This window comes from Piliocolobus tephrosceles, chromosome 20 (assembly GCF_002776525.5).
Source record: "Piliocolobus tephrosceles isolate RC106 chromosome 20, ASM277652v3, whole genome shotgun sequence".
Lineage (NCBI taxonomy): Eukaryota > Metazoa > Chordata > Mammalia > Primates > Cercopithecidae > Piliocolobus > Piliocolobus tephrosceles.
This window is the reverse complement of record NC_045453.1, coordinates 52,349,735-52,364,910: the sequence shown is the minus strand read 5'-3', so window position 1 is coordinate 52,364,910 and position 15,176 is coordinate 52,349,735. Positions and strand designations below refer to the sequence as shown.

Genomic DNA, 15,176 nt, shown 5'->3' with positions numbered 1-15,176 from the left:
AGACTCTGTCTCAAAAAACAAAAAACAAAAAAACAAACAAACAAAAAAACTACTCACATACAACAATGGATCTCAGAGGCATATACTAATAAGCACAGCAGTGCATGCTTTCTAAAACAGGCTATGCTAACTAATGATGGCAAAAGTCAGATCAGTGGTTACCTTGGGGGTGGTGGCAAATGACTGGAAAGAGACATAAGGATCATTTTAGAGTGATAGAAATGTTCTATCTTGGTTGGGGTGTGGGTTATACATATTTATATATGTGTCATAGGGCTATAAAATTTAGATCTGTGCCTTTCACTGAATGTAAATTACACCTAACTTTTTAAGGGGAAAAAAAGAGCTGCATCAGTAGACTCAGTCATAATGATACCAAGTTTCAGGGCAGCTTGGTAAATTCTTTGCTGCAGTTTCTGATTCAACAAAAGCTGTTTAGCAGTACTGTTCATTCCACCCACAGGGTCCCATGGCCTCATTTTCCCTCCACAAAATAATTTCCCAAATTCATTCCGCTGTCATTTTCCACAAGAAAAAATGATGCAACTACACATGAGTCTTATGACTTTCCTTCAAGTACTAAATATCACACTTTTATTTTTTTATCTTATTTTTATTTTTGTGGTTACACAGTAGGTATATATATTTATGGGGTAACATACTTTTCTTTTAGATCAAATATTGAATCTAAATTGCAGTTGTACCTCCTATACTAAGTAATCTTCCTTCCAACTGGCCCATTTGTTAATTTCCCCTCCATATGTACATATCAGAAATCTCTTGGGAAGATCTAATAGAAATTATGCACCAATGAAAAAATTCTTTAAATCTAAGATAAATTGATTTTTCTTTGACATGTAAATAATTGAATGTATGATTAATTCATTATGAGAAAGTTAAATAGAAAATTTTGACATCATGTAGTAAAGAAATAGTGATTCTTGAAGGTTTTGGGGAAAGTGGAAAGATGGAAGAAATCAGAAAAACTAGAATTTGAATGTTTATCTTGTGCTGAAAGCTTGAAGAAGTGCTTTATATATGCAATTTCATTAATCCTCATGGCATTCCTGTGAAGCAGGAATATAGCACAGGTGACAGATGAGGAAACTGAGGCTCATAGAAACTGATATGTCCAAAGTTCAGAACTAGTAAAATGTAGAGTCAGAATTTCATACCAGGTCTAGATAACTCCATAGCCTATATCTTTGCTGCCCAAGAGTAAGAGACATTCATCCACTTATTCATTAAACAGATGTTTATCAAAGTGCCTACTGTTCTAAGCACTAATGATGTAAGTGTAAGCAGTAACCCGTTCCTTGAACTGTGGGAGCTTATATTCTAATGGGGAGTATGGTGGCTTTAAGTTATGTTCACAAATTATATGATGCTCCTGTTTTCACTAAGTAGAACTTAATTTCCCTCCCCCTAGGTATGAACTGGACTTAGTGACTTGTTGGTTACAAACAGAGTAAGTCAGAAGTGGTATATCACTTCTAGGAATGGTCTTAACACATGTGACTTTCTCTTGGATCACTTGTGATGGGGAAATCAGCAGCCATGTTGTAAGAATACTCAAGCAGCCCTATGGAGAGGTCCATGAAATGAGGAACTGAGACCTCCTGCCAAGAGCCATGTGAATGAGCCTGAAAGCAGACCTCCCACCAAGCCCCAAGCCCCAGTTAAATCTTCAGATGAGACTGTAGCCATGATCAATCCTTGACTACAACCTCATGAAAGAACTTGAGCCAGAGATGCCGAGCTAAGTTGCTGTTGAATTTCTGATCCATAGAAACTATGGGATAAGAAATGCTTTTTAAGCCAATAAACATGGTAGTAATTTGCTACATAGCAATTAAATAGATAAATAAAGATACATTCACTGTAAGCTAATAATATAAGATGTGCCAGGAAGAAAACAAAGGATTGAAAGAAATAGAAAGGTATTAGTGCAATTTTAGGTAGAGAAGACATCTCTGAGAGTTTAACATTTCACTTGAAGCCCACTACCATGGCTCATCCCTGTAGTTCCAGCCTCTCAGGAGGTGAGGCTGAGATGGGAGGATTGCTTGAGCCCAGGAGTTCAAGAACATTTCACTCGAGATATAAAGGATGAGAAAAGAGAACTGTTCATTGGATGGCAGCATGGAGGTAGCTGGTTCCCTTGGTAAGACTAGTGATATGGTTTGACTGTGTTCCCACTCAAATCTCCTCTTGAATTGTAGCTCCCATAATCCCCACGTGTTGTGGAAGGAACCCGGTGGGAGGTAACTGAATCAAGGGGGCAGGTTTTTCCCATGCTGCTTTATGATCATGAATAAGTCTCACAAGATCTAATGTTTTAATAAAGGGCAGTTCCCCTGGCAGACAATGCCAGCATGTAAGACATGACTTTGCTCCTCATTCACCTTCCACCATGATTATGAGGCCTCCCCAGCCATGCAGAAATGTGAGTCAATTAAACCTCTTTCCTTTATAAATTACTCAGTCCTGAGTTGTCTCTATTAGCAGCATAAGAACAGACTTATACAACTAGCTATAGCACAGTGGTAGAAATCAAGGCCCAATTAGAGTAAAATAAAGAATAACTGAAGAGAAATAAGTAAAATCATTATATACATATATTTTCTTGAAATATTAGCTAGAAAGGAGAACAAAAGTAGTGGGGAATCTAGCACGGGCTATGCCAGGGTCATTGATGAGGACAGTGGTGCTGCTGCTTTTTTATGCATGTGTGAGGATGGGAAAAATCTCATTAAAAAGGAGCGAATGAACAAGGTGAGGATGTGCAAACAGAGGCACAAATTAGGGGTTAGACAAGAATGATATTTCCTGCATCATGACAAGAAGGGATGATGTAGGCTGAGCACTTGGGTGGGTTAATGTGAAGCTCTGTGGGCATGAGAATGAGGAAATGACCTGGCTGGTACTCTTATAAGTAGAATAACATTCCCTGCACAAATGCATTCTAGTGTTCAATTATTTAACTATTAGTTAAAATATTAACCAAAAGAACACTACTTGTGTTCACTGTTATTTTTAATTTACTGATTTGGGTCTTGAGTCTTTCGTAATATCTCCCATGTTCATGAGTATAACTTCCCCATGATGATGAGTAAGTTCTCCAATGCTATCTTTCAATATTTTTACATTTTGAGGTTTTTATGTTGTTGTTGTTTTAAGAGATAGGATCTCACTCTTTTGCTCAGGTTGGAGCACAATTGCATGATCACAACTCATTGTAGCCTCAAACCCCTGTGCTCAAGTGATTCTCTCACCTCAGCCTCCCATGTGGCTATGACTTCAGGTGCACATCACCATGCCTGGCTAATTTTTTAATTGTTTGTAGAGACTGGGTCTCATCGTATTACCCACAGTGGTCTCAGACTCCTGGCATCAACCAATCTACCCACATTGTCCTTCTAAAGGACTGGGATTACAGGTGTGAGTCACCATGACAGGCCAATATTTTGGGAGATTTTAGGTTACTCTTAGTTCCTTGACCTAACTTTTATGGTAGGATATAGAATGAGGCAGGGAGTTGTCCCATTTGATAGTTCACCCTCCCCATACTAATTGGAAATGCTACCAATACTAACAGTTGATTCCTGGACTACCAATTCTTTCCAGTGACATGTTGGTCTATTCCTGTGGCTAGACCATACTCTTTTTCTATACCCTTTTCACCCACAGAAAAGGTGTTCAGTATACATGCATAGTTTAATAAATAATTATAAAGTGAACTCTCAGGAAACCACAATGTAAGTTGAGGTAGAGAACATTTTGAGCCCCTCTAAACCCTCAGAATATCCATTGCCATGTATAACCTCTTGTCCTTCCCTACACGTAATCTTTCTTCTGGCCTTTGGGATAGTTATTTTCTTGTTCCTTTACTTTTCTAGGTGTTATGATGATTATTTTCCTTTATTGATGGAGCTCTCAGGTTTAGCATCTCTTTTTTTCACGAAATGAACAGTGCCTATGAACAGTTCATTTCATGAAACAAACAGCATCCTCAGGAATAGAGAAAATATTCAAATGGACAAGACATGGCTTTCTTTTACATTGGCAGCTATCACTGATATTTATCAACATAATCGTTTAGCATTTGACAAAGGAAACCTCTTCTTTTTAGAGTATTAAATATTAATTGACTATGTGTCTAAGTGGATTCCATCACTGTCTAAATTCTAAATTTTAGGAACAGAATTGGGTAGGTGTGGGAGAAAGCTATGCATGGCTCTTCATGAATTTACTGCTGATATAATGGACAATTTGTCTAATATATATATAGTTATAAATATATATCTAAAATATAATTAAATGTATAGTTCACTTAAAATTATGACAGTACATTCTGATATCTGGGCTAGATTTTTCAGTACTGTTCTTTTTTCACATTTTTCTTGGCTTTTGTCCTGAGCATTTTTTTCTTCAGATATATCCTAGCATTGGATTTGATGGTTCATAAAATTATATTTGTATTTTGGTTGATACTACATTAAATTGATTATAACTTTTCTGTCAGTTTCTAAGAACTTGGCATCAGTTGGGGAGGAAGGGGGATAGACAGCTCAGTACCCATCTTTACATAATTCCTTCTAATTATATTTATACTATATTTAATAATGTAGGCAAAATTAATAGTAGCCCCTTAGAACTATTACTACAACTTAAAACACTTAATGGCATTGTTAGTAGAAGATTTTTTACTAAAGACCCTTGTTTTCAATTAGCAGCAAAGGGCAAATGTATTAATGTGCCTTAACCAAGATAATTATTACAACCATATGCTTTTTACTAACAGATCAAAGCACAAAAAGCATAAATCTTGAATAAGTATGTATAATAATGATTTGTACCCCATATCAATTCTAATACACATATCCTACAGTAAAATGCATGTTTTACCATATTTAAGCTAGACTCCCAACTCTCAATAACAATATTTCTTTAAAAAATCTCCCATGAAGCTACTGACATCACTAGACACATTTTCTGCATGCTCTGGAGACTAGGGGTCTAAGGACCAAAAATAACTTTTCTAGATTTGTGGTAAGAAGGTAGCTCTAAGTGAGCTTTTATTAGCATGGGGCAAAATTAGATGAAAAATACACAATAAATAACACTTCTAGAACCATTTTCACCTCCGGTTTGTTTCTGTGAAAGACTAAATCAGAGGAAGAAAATGATAGCTAAAATCAGAAATAAATATGACATAATAGGGTGCAATTTAGCAAGTTAGGCCAAAATTTACCAAGGAAAAAATGGCTCATCTTTTGCTTCTTGAGCTTTCATTTTCAAAGCAAAGTTTATTCATTCTTTTACTAACTCCATTTCTAGTTTGAATCTAAATCATGTTTTTCTTAATCAAAAGCAAAATGTTATCCATGTCTTGGAAGATGCTGAGATGTTTATAGCATATACATCATCATCCCAATAAGACTGGTCATATACCCAATAAGACTGGGTTATTGAGAGTTGGGAGTCTAGCTTAAATATGTTAAAGCATGCATTTTACTATAGGATATGTGTATTAGAATTGATATGGAGCATAATTCATTATTATACATACTTGTTCATAAATATATCTATATTTATTTTTAAATGTATACATGTATTATGACTAATTAAGATTTTAAATGTAAGATTTCTATATTCATATAAATATATATATAAATACATAAAACAATATATCTTAGTTATTTTCCTCCCAAACCCATTTTCTCATATAATGCACGCCCCCCTCGGAAGTTGCTACTCTAAACCATTGAAACACTGAATAGTAGTTTCCTCTGAACAAATCTTTTCACATGCTATAACCATTTGAATGTTAAGTAGACAGAGATTTAGCTTGTTTTGAGTGTGTTCTATATTCATGTCAAATACTTCGAAATGTATAATTATATATATTATTATTTTATCTTCTCATATATCATCAAAACCCTAATGTGCTAGTGCCTTACTTATCTAGATATTATGATGATTATTTTTCCTTTACTGACAGAGGTCTCAGATTGAATGTCTCTTTATTTCATGAAATAAGCAGTGCCTAATATAGCATCCTCAGAAATAGAGAAAATATTCAAATAGATAATATATGGTTTTTTTTTTAAATATTGGCAGCTATCACTGATATTTATCAATACAACTGTATAGCATTTGACAAATAAAGCCTCTTCTTTCTAGAGTATTAAATCTTAATCGACTACGCATCTAAATGGGTTCCATCACTGTCTCAATTGTAGATTTTAGGAACAGAATTGGGTAGGCCTGAGAGAAAAGTATGCATAATTGTTCATGAATTTACTGCTGATAGAATGGACCATTTGCCTAAAATAAGGTATAAAGAAATGGAAGGAGAAATTTTAGAAAAGTTTATGTGGGTCAGGTCTCAATGTGACGGCTCACCCAGAGAAGGCCACTGTGAGAAAGGAAAGTTAAAAGGATGTTGTGTTTGCCTGGTCTGGAGCCTGGAAAGGCAAATAAGATAAGAAGATATCACACACTACATTTGTTTAAATTGGGATGTTGTGGTTAACTAGTATTAAGACCGGACATCTTTTCCCACACTGAGACTCTAATATCCAACAGCTTTCTAGACATCACTTGGAATACTCCCCTAACAGACAACTCAAACTCAACATGCCTAAACCTGAATTCCTGATCTTCCCTCCTAAGCTAACTCCACCCACAGCTGTCTCCATTGAGGGGATGGCAACTTCTTCCTTTTAGTTCTCGTCCCAAGAACCTTGGCACTATCCTTGACCTTTTCCCCTCTCCCATACCAACATCCCATGCCTCAGGGAATCCTGTTGGCTCTATCTTCATGAAATATCCAGATTCCAACTACTTCTCACTTCTTCCACTGTTAACATCTGTCCTGAGCCACCACCCACTCTCTCCTGCTTCAATACCAATATCTTGGAACAGGTCTCTTAGTTTCTCCCCTTCCCCCTATATAGTTGGTGCTCAGCGCAGCAGTCCGAATAATTTTTAAGTGAATCAAGTCATTCCAACCTTCTGCTCAGAACTCTGCTTTGGCCCTACATGTCCCTCAGAGTAAAATCTGTCTTTGCAATGACCTTCAGAGCCTTATGTGGTCTACTCCCCACCTCCCTTTCTCTCTCTGACATTGTCTCTATTACCTTCCTCTTGTTCCAGTCACAGTGGCTTCCTGTCATGTTCCTTGGGTGCCAGGTGCACTTGTGTTTTGCACTATCATCTATTCCCTCTTCCTGGAACATTCTTCCCCCAGATAGCTACATGTCTCCTCCTTCAGCTCTTTCTAATCTTTCTTGAATCTCATGTCCCTAATAATGATGACCACCTGGGCCATCCTGTTTATTACTGCAACTCCCCTTCCACCACTGTACTCCAACCCAGTCCATCCAACGATTCTTACCTGTTCTCATTTATGTATGGGCTTATCACCTACTAAAATAATACTCTTCACTGGATCCAATAAGCCATCAACTGTGAGTCATATCATTATCTTACTATGACATGCTATTGATTGTAAGGTAGATTTTGATGTCAGGAATGTTAAAATATAAAAATATGTGTACCTTGGAATCCATATGTGGGTGGCAGACAGTGTTTATCTGGGAGTATCATTCCTTACCTCCAACACCAGGTTAAAACAGGATGACAGGAGAGGGGTCCCTGGGTGCTCTGACTTCTGATTCCATTCTCCCTTTCATTCATTAAACTCATTTTTCCTGGGAATTTACTTTGCATCAGGCATTGTAGATACAGTAACAGAAAAGAAAACAGCTTCTGCTCTCAAAAGGAACTTTCAGTCTAGTAGGAAGTCTCACAAAGAATCAGAAACTGAATTATAATGTGTTAACTGCTGTGATGACTATAGGGGTCCCAGACGAGGCCCCACCCACCACCATCATCAAACACTTCCAAAGCTAAAGAGAGAATAGGCATGCTTGTCTACTTTTTCTTTCCTTTCTTTCTTTTCTTTTCTTTTCTTTTTCTTTTCTTTTCTTTTTTTTTTTTTTTTTTTTTTTTGAGACGGAGTTTCGCTCTTCTTGCCCAGGCTGGAGTGTAATGGCGCAATCTCGGCTCACTGCAACCTCCATCTCCTGGGTTCAAGCGATTTTCCTGCCTCAGCCTCCTGAGTAGCTGGGATTACAGGCATGTGCCACCACAACCGGCTAATTTTGTATTTTTAGTAGAGACGGGGTTTCTCCGTGTTGGTCAGGCTGGTCTTGAACTCCTGACCTCAGGTGATCCAGCCACCTCAGCCTCCCAAAGTGCTGGGATTCCAGGAGTGAGCCACTGTGCCCAGCCAAGGTTGTCTACTTTTTCTTATTTCCAAACTGTGAAAATGGAAAACATCAGGGTATTGACGTAAGAGGCGCCAAATAATGTATCCAACTAAAGTATTGCTGCGTATCTATCAATCAATCAATCAATCAAGAGAATGATTTAAGGTAGAGATAGCTGTTTGCCTCCTACCTGAAGTATGAATTTGGGCACCAGATTCTTTTTTTCCATTTCTGCCTCTAAGCACCGTGCGATGTTCTGAATTTCTGTTTTATCAATTCTAACCAAGGAGGCAGGGAACTCTACGAACCTCTCTGTCTCAACATATTCGATTCTATTTTTGCTTAAATAACTCTCAAGAAGGTTAACTTCACCCTCAGGAAAGTTGTCTGTTTTGTTTTCGCCTATGAAGATATTTTACGGAACATTGTGTTAAAATAATGTCTAATGATATTTATTACACAGGCTAAAAATACGTGACACTTTTAAGTCTAAATTCTTTAATTCTATGATCCCATTTATAATTTGCAATACAATGTTGTAACTCTCAGTAAGTTAAGAAAGAAGAGTTAGAAACAGTGATTGTGTCTCATTTAATACGATGTTCTCAAAGATCCTGAAGGCCAAAACAGCTCTTACCTCCCCATTTAATAGATTTAACCATGCTAAAAATCTTCCATCAGTAAAAAATTATTTTAACCAACCCAAGTTTTGTATTCATGCCATTCAATACATTAATCAAATTGTTTAAAACAGAATCTTGGCAAGAAATAAGGTACATCAATTAACTACAATTCTACCATGAGACTGTAATTTAAGTCACATTAAATATTAAAAAAAAATAAAATTAAGTAGCAGATGCCAGTGCCCTCTGAATAATCTACAATGATACAACCAAATAATGGGAATCTCAGAACAGACAAAATAGGTTTTTACTGGCCTAAAATTTAATTAAAAGGACTATTCTTGATTCTCTGGTTGTACTTCTACCATATGATGAGGGAACTTGTTTAGCTTCCACTGCTACGATACAGGATTGCCACTGCTGAGATACAGGATTGGGGATGAGAGTAGCTTCAAAGATAAGGGGAAGATGTAAAATGAATTCCATTTTGAATATATATTTGAATAAATTCAGCTTAAGATATTACCCAGATAGAGGCATCCAGCAAAAGTTGAAAATATAGCTTTGATGCTCAGGGAAGAGGTTGGAACTGCAGACACAGATTTGGTGATAAACATTTTAGAGGCCCCAGTAAGAGCCTTGGGGCTGGATATGATTATACTGGGAGACAGAAACCTGTAGATAAAGGCAGAGAAAAATCTTCTTTGTAAATAGTATTTGTGGGTTGCGGACGAGCCAAGAAAGAAATGTTTTGAATATACAAATAAAATGTAGGGTTCAGTTGGAGAAGCCAAGTCCTAGATCAGGTAGGAATGCATGAGATCCAAGCATCAAACTTTTGCAGGAGGTTTGATATTATTAATATAGGAGCCTCATTGCAGGATGAAGGGAAGGCGTCAGGCATAGATGGATCGTATTCTCTGTGAAGTGAAAGGCAGGATCACATGCAAAAAAACAAGAGAAGAAGCCAAGAAACATGTAGCCACACTGTGGCTTTGAATTTCACAGTCTGCCTTACCTAAGCTCTTACTCTTTACAGGCAAAGAAATAGGTGGATCAAGTGTGTATCAAATTGAACAAAATGGCAGTTTAATCTCAAAGGAAGACATTTTCTTTATTTTAATATAGTACCTCCTTTCCAATAATTTCAGTAAGTCTTCATATTATACTAGATTCAATTCAATTTTCACTGTGTCTCTTGGCTTTTAAAACACATGTATCAAGTTAAAACTTTAATCAAATATCATAACCCCTGGCTATTTTTCTAGTCTATAGCCTATGATCATCATAAGAATTCTTAACATTAATACTTTATTTTAGGTAAGGATGTAGAATATTTATTCCATAGTTATTACACAGATGGAAATCATTTTTCACCCCAAAGGTGGCAAATTATTATTGACTATGTTTTATCATACACATCATCACTTGCCTTAGTTATACTCATTTATGATGTGTATGATTACAACAACAAAATGCAAACAGAAGCAAAAGGTGTGGTGATAAGGGACATTGAGCACAGAATTTTAATGTTATATTTCAAAATGGCTATGATGAAATGTGCTAGCTCAACTCAAAGAATCACAGCACATCTGTTTTGCCAACTTTTCAAGTTAATAAATTTTTTCCATTCTTTATATTTCCCTCTGAGTGTATCTCCTTGGAAAATTATCAAGTCTCCAAGTGAAGATAAGGTATTATCTCCAGATATGGAAATGTTGCAAAGGTTTCATTTTACAGACAACTGCTCAAAGATGAGGATGACATAAGATTACCATCTTAGAGGGGAAAAAATGTCTAAGGTATAGGAAAGTGTTTGTATTTGTGAAGACCTTCTGCTAGTAACTTTGAAAAAGCTGGCAACCAACAAAACTTTGATTAATTTGATCACGTGTTGTCCCTTTCAAGAATATGTCCAGTATGTCAAAACAAACAAATAATTGTTAAAGTGGCGTGTCTGTAGATGATGTCAAAATTCCCAAAGGGCAATTTTTTGGGTAGCCTCAAGGTCAGAAAAGCAGTGTCCTAGAATAGACTGACCCACATATCCTTGACCCTCCCCACCTGCCTATCAGTCAGACACCCAACCAATGAGTGGCACAGCTCTAGGGGGCTTCACGCTTCCCATCTGTCCATCCTCCATTCTTAGTACATAAGCCTTTGTCCTGATGCTCGTCATGTTGTGGTTGAAAGATGGCTAACCTGCTTCCAGGAATCACAGCCAGATTCCAGCAGGATGAAGAAAGCAGAAAGCAGAAGACAAAATAATTAAGAAGTATATTCTTTGAGTATCCCTTTTTAAGAGGCTTTTCCAGAAGCATATTCAACAACTTCACATTCCCATGCCCAGCTGGAAGGGAGGCTGGGAAATTGAGTATTTGAGTTTTCAAGGAAGAAGTAGGTTGAGAACAATTTTAGGGTGCCCAGTTCACAGTATCTTCCATACTGACCCCCAGGAAGTGCTCAACAAATATTTACATGTCATGGATGATTTGTGTCCTGGCTGTGACACACACATGCCATGTTCATTCTAATTCTGGCCTCATCTCATCTTGTACCTTGCTTCCTTGATCCAGAAGAGCAAACACTTTCCCCTTTCTCAAAGTCGTACTCATTTCTTTTAAGAAAAATTTTATTAAAAATGCAGTATAGCACCTATACAGAAAAGTAATGAAACTTAAGTGTACAGCCTGATCAATTTTGAAAAAGGAACACATGATTTAAGAAGAAACTGAAAGTTATCAAAGCCACAGAAACTCATGATATTTATGTCATGCCATTATTTAAATATACTCTAAGATACACTTATATAATTGATATGTGGATAAGAAGATATGGTAATCTGTTTTATGAATAAGTAATGACTGTCAAAACCAGAACACCTGGGTTTTCAAAATACAGAATTTTAGTCTTGTATAATCCAACAGACTGGACATTTGAAAAATGTCACAAAAGTTTCCTGTTGAGATTCTATCACACCACCAGTAATACAGCTAAAGGCAAGGCCTATTAATCCCAGATGAATTTAAACTGCGTTGCACTGTGGATTTTAAATAGATTTAAAATAGGCTAATAGGTACTTGCAAGGGATAAATTTAAGTATTTCTGAATCACTCCTCATACAGCTGCTGAAGATGGCAAGAAAAAGTTATTCTTCCTTAAAATTGTATTTATGCACTAGTAGGGCAACAGTGATGGTTTAGCTTTAGTAACAATAACTTACCTAAAGCACAGTAAATTCACATATACTCTTACCATGGCATTAAGTGAAACATTCTACAGATAACAGAAATAAGGCATAGAGGGGTCAAGTTACTTGCCTGGTTTCATAAAGGTAGTTAGCAATCATGCCCTACTTGCCTCACTTCTTCCTATTCTCCCTCTCCCTCTCTCTATTCCAACTCCGATAGTACCCTTACTATCCCTAGAAGCAGCAAGACTATTCCACCTCCAAGTCTTTGCACTGGCAGTACCCTGTGCCTGGAGTGCTTGTCTAGATTTCCACATGGTTCTCTTGCTCTCACTTCTAGCAAACCTCTGCTTTTAAATCCTATCCCAATACAACTTCAGTCATCCTTAACCATTCCCTGTGCTTCTTATTTTATATTTCTAGAGTAGGAGAGCTAAAACATGGGAGTGGTCTCTTGGGTAAGTTAAATTCTCTAAGCCTAAGTTTCTTCATCTATAAAATAGAAGAACTGACGCTTACTCTGCATGGCTATGAAAAGGACACACGTGTGTGTGTGTGTGTGTGTATAAATTTACAGTGGTGTGCTGGTAAATGTTTAACTACCGGCTTTCCAAAAAAATTCTTGGTGCTGCTAAGTGCAGATTTGGGAATAGATTTGCGGTAGACACGATGGTATAGTATTTCCCCCATACAGATACAATAGATAGATGTAAATAACCACATAATCACAGATAATAGTAAAATGTATTAAAATAATGCAGAATTGGTGACTTTTCAGGGTTTATTTCTTTGTTTTATAACAAAACTTATTTAATTGTATGTTTACATAATTTAATTTTAATAATAGCTAAAAAGTAGCTGTCTCCAGCCCACGTGTGTGTGTGTGTGTGTGTGTGTGTGTGTATGTGTGTACACATATACAATTGAATAAACAAAAGCTAGTGCTATTGATGGGGGGGAAGTCACAATATTTTCTTTGTTTTCTCTAAATAGAAACAAATTAAAGAAAGCATTGACTTTGCTCAATGAGATTTTGTACCAGTGATGGTCATAGAGGACTATAGTAACAGCTTCAATGGTAACGTGCAGAAAATCCTAGACACGTTAAACTAAGAAATACACAGATGTCTCAACCAGGGAACCATAGCAAATGTGTCTCCAGTAAAAAGGCAATAACCTACCATTGATGAATGTTTGGTCACACTAGATGCCCGGTGTCTTTACTGATACCTCATTCTGACAGGTTTCCAGAAACCTGTCAGGGCACATACTCAAATCATTACAGATCCAGATAAGCTTTAAATTGAGGTCAGGATGAAATTCATCCCGATTACCACCCGGATTCTAAACTGCTAACCCTCTTCAACTGTATTAAATTCCAAAGAGGGAATATGATGAAAACAGGAGAGAAGCCCTACAGTGTTAGAATTGGAAGATAAAATCTCTTCTATAAAAGGTATTGTTTGGCAGATGAAGAGCAGAGATACACTTGCTTACTACCTTGTGAAAAACAGCATCACATACAGTGCCTTGTCTTTTTGTATTTTCCGGTCATATCCAAGCCACTGTTGTACTTTCATGTTTGTTGAAACTGGATATGTGAACACAATTTTATCTATAACTCTGTTGGTCACAGAAAGACCCTCTTCCTATTCTTCTTGTCTTGGATAACAAAGGGGTTCCAAGATTCAACTTAATCCTAGAGTTTCACCCCCCACTTCCATGAAGCAGAGAGCCCAGTATTTAAACCCGGGGGGGTAAAACTTACCTTGAGCAAAGCAGCTGGGAACACAGCCATGTTGGTGAATTTCGGGTCTTAGAGCTTTCAACAACCATCAAACACACACTATGGATGTACAAGGTATGCAGGTGAATAAAGACCAGTCACTATCCACAAAGATGTCTCGGTTTACTTGCAAAGATACACCCAATGGAAGATACAAGCCCTTCCCTCCACTGGAAGGTGTAAAGACGGTTCCTAGCTGAGCTCTGTGGGAAGATCTCAGTATGCCATTTGGGGTAAATAAATTATTTGTAGAAGTTTGTACTGGCTGCCATGAAGGCAAGCCCTTGGTGACTCAAGTACATCTGAAAGTTTCTGTAAGATCTCTACTTGGTGTGCTTTCTTTCTTCTTTACAAAATACTGTATGTAACAGAAGTTATGTCTTATTCACAACTCTTAGCTTAAGCAGGTGTCATTCTTGTTTCAGCTTACTTCCAAGGCTGCGTTTTTCTTGGGGACAGATGGCTATCAAACTGCTCTTCCTTTCAGAACACACACCAGATGCCCTCACAATTCAAACTGAAAAACTAGGCTCAGCTCTTCAAGGTGTCAGCATTTATACGTTAAGTTTAAAAACTCACTTAAACTCTCATTTATTTCAATGAAAAAAATAAAGTTTCCCTTCAGTCATTCTTTTCTAATTTTTCTAAAAACATTGCTTATATACAGTTTTTACTTTTTCCATTATTAAGAGTCAGTATTAGAGGTGACCTCAAGAGCACTACAAGCTACACCTATCTCAGACCAGGAAGGGTCCACGACACTTAGTGGACATTGCTGGTTCCACATCTGGATCCTTTTCCCTGGTTCCACATATGATGGTCTGGGGAAGATGAGAAAGACCAGGAGTTTGGGGGCAGAAAAACTGTCTCCTGAATTTCTTGCTGACATTCTAGGAGAAGCTGAAATAAAGCATCCCTTCTCCCTTAACCTCCAGTGATTGTTACAAAGTCACTCTTGATCACCATATGGGTTGGCATCAGTCAAAAATTGCCCCAGGAATGATACCAACAAGATGAAGTGGCTCATTTCCCCCTAATTCTAACCACAGGGGACTGCAGAAAGATGCTAATGCAGGTCAGGAAAGGAGGGGCCTTTTTATGCTCAGCTGCAAGCAAATGAATGAGCAAATACTTGAAGACATTGAGGAGGGAGCTCGCAGAGTTTAGTTTAAGGAGTTTCATTCTCCAGCATCGTCTACCCCATTTCCCATACAGCTTTTCCATGACAGCCCAAAGAGCCTGCTTTATGCAGAGGCAAAGCAAGCTATACCCCTAAAACTTCCTCTACAGGTCCTACT

At 37.3% G+C, this 15,176-nt stretch overlaps 1 protein-coding gene across 2 annotated transcripts in view; it reads right to left on the bottom strand.

Moving 5' to 3' along the window:
* Nucleotides 1-15,176, bottom strand: part of PAK5 (p21 (RAC1) activated kinase 5) — a 308,182-nt gene that overhangs the window by 242,489 nt on the left and 50,517 nt on the right. The window contains exon 2 of one of the 2 annotated variants that reach the window (XM_023217965.2): nt 9,429-9,577. The exons of the other annotated variant lie outside the window; for it this stretch is intronic. The gene's annotated coding sequence lies outside the window, so the exon portion shown is untranslated. The remainder of the gene's footprint in view (nt 1-9,428; nt 9,578-15,176) is intronic. 2 annotated transcript variants of the gene reach the window in all.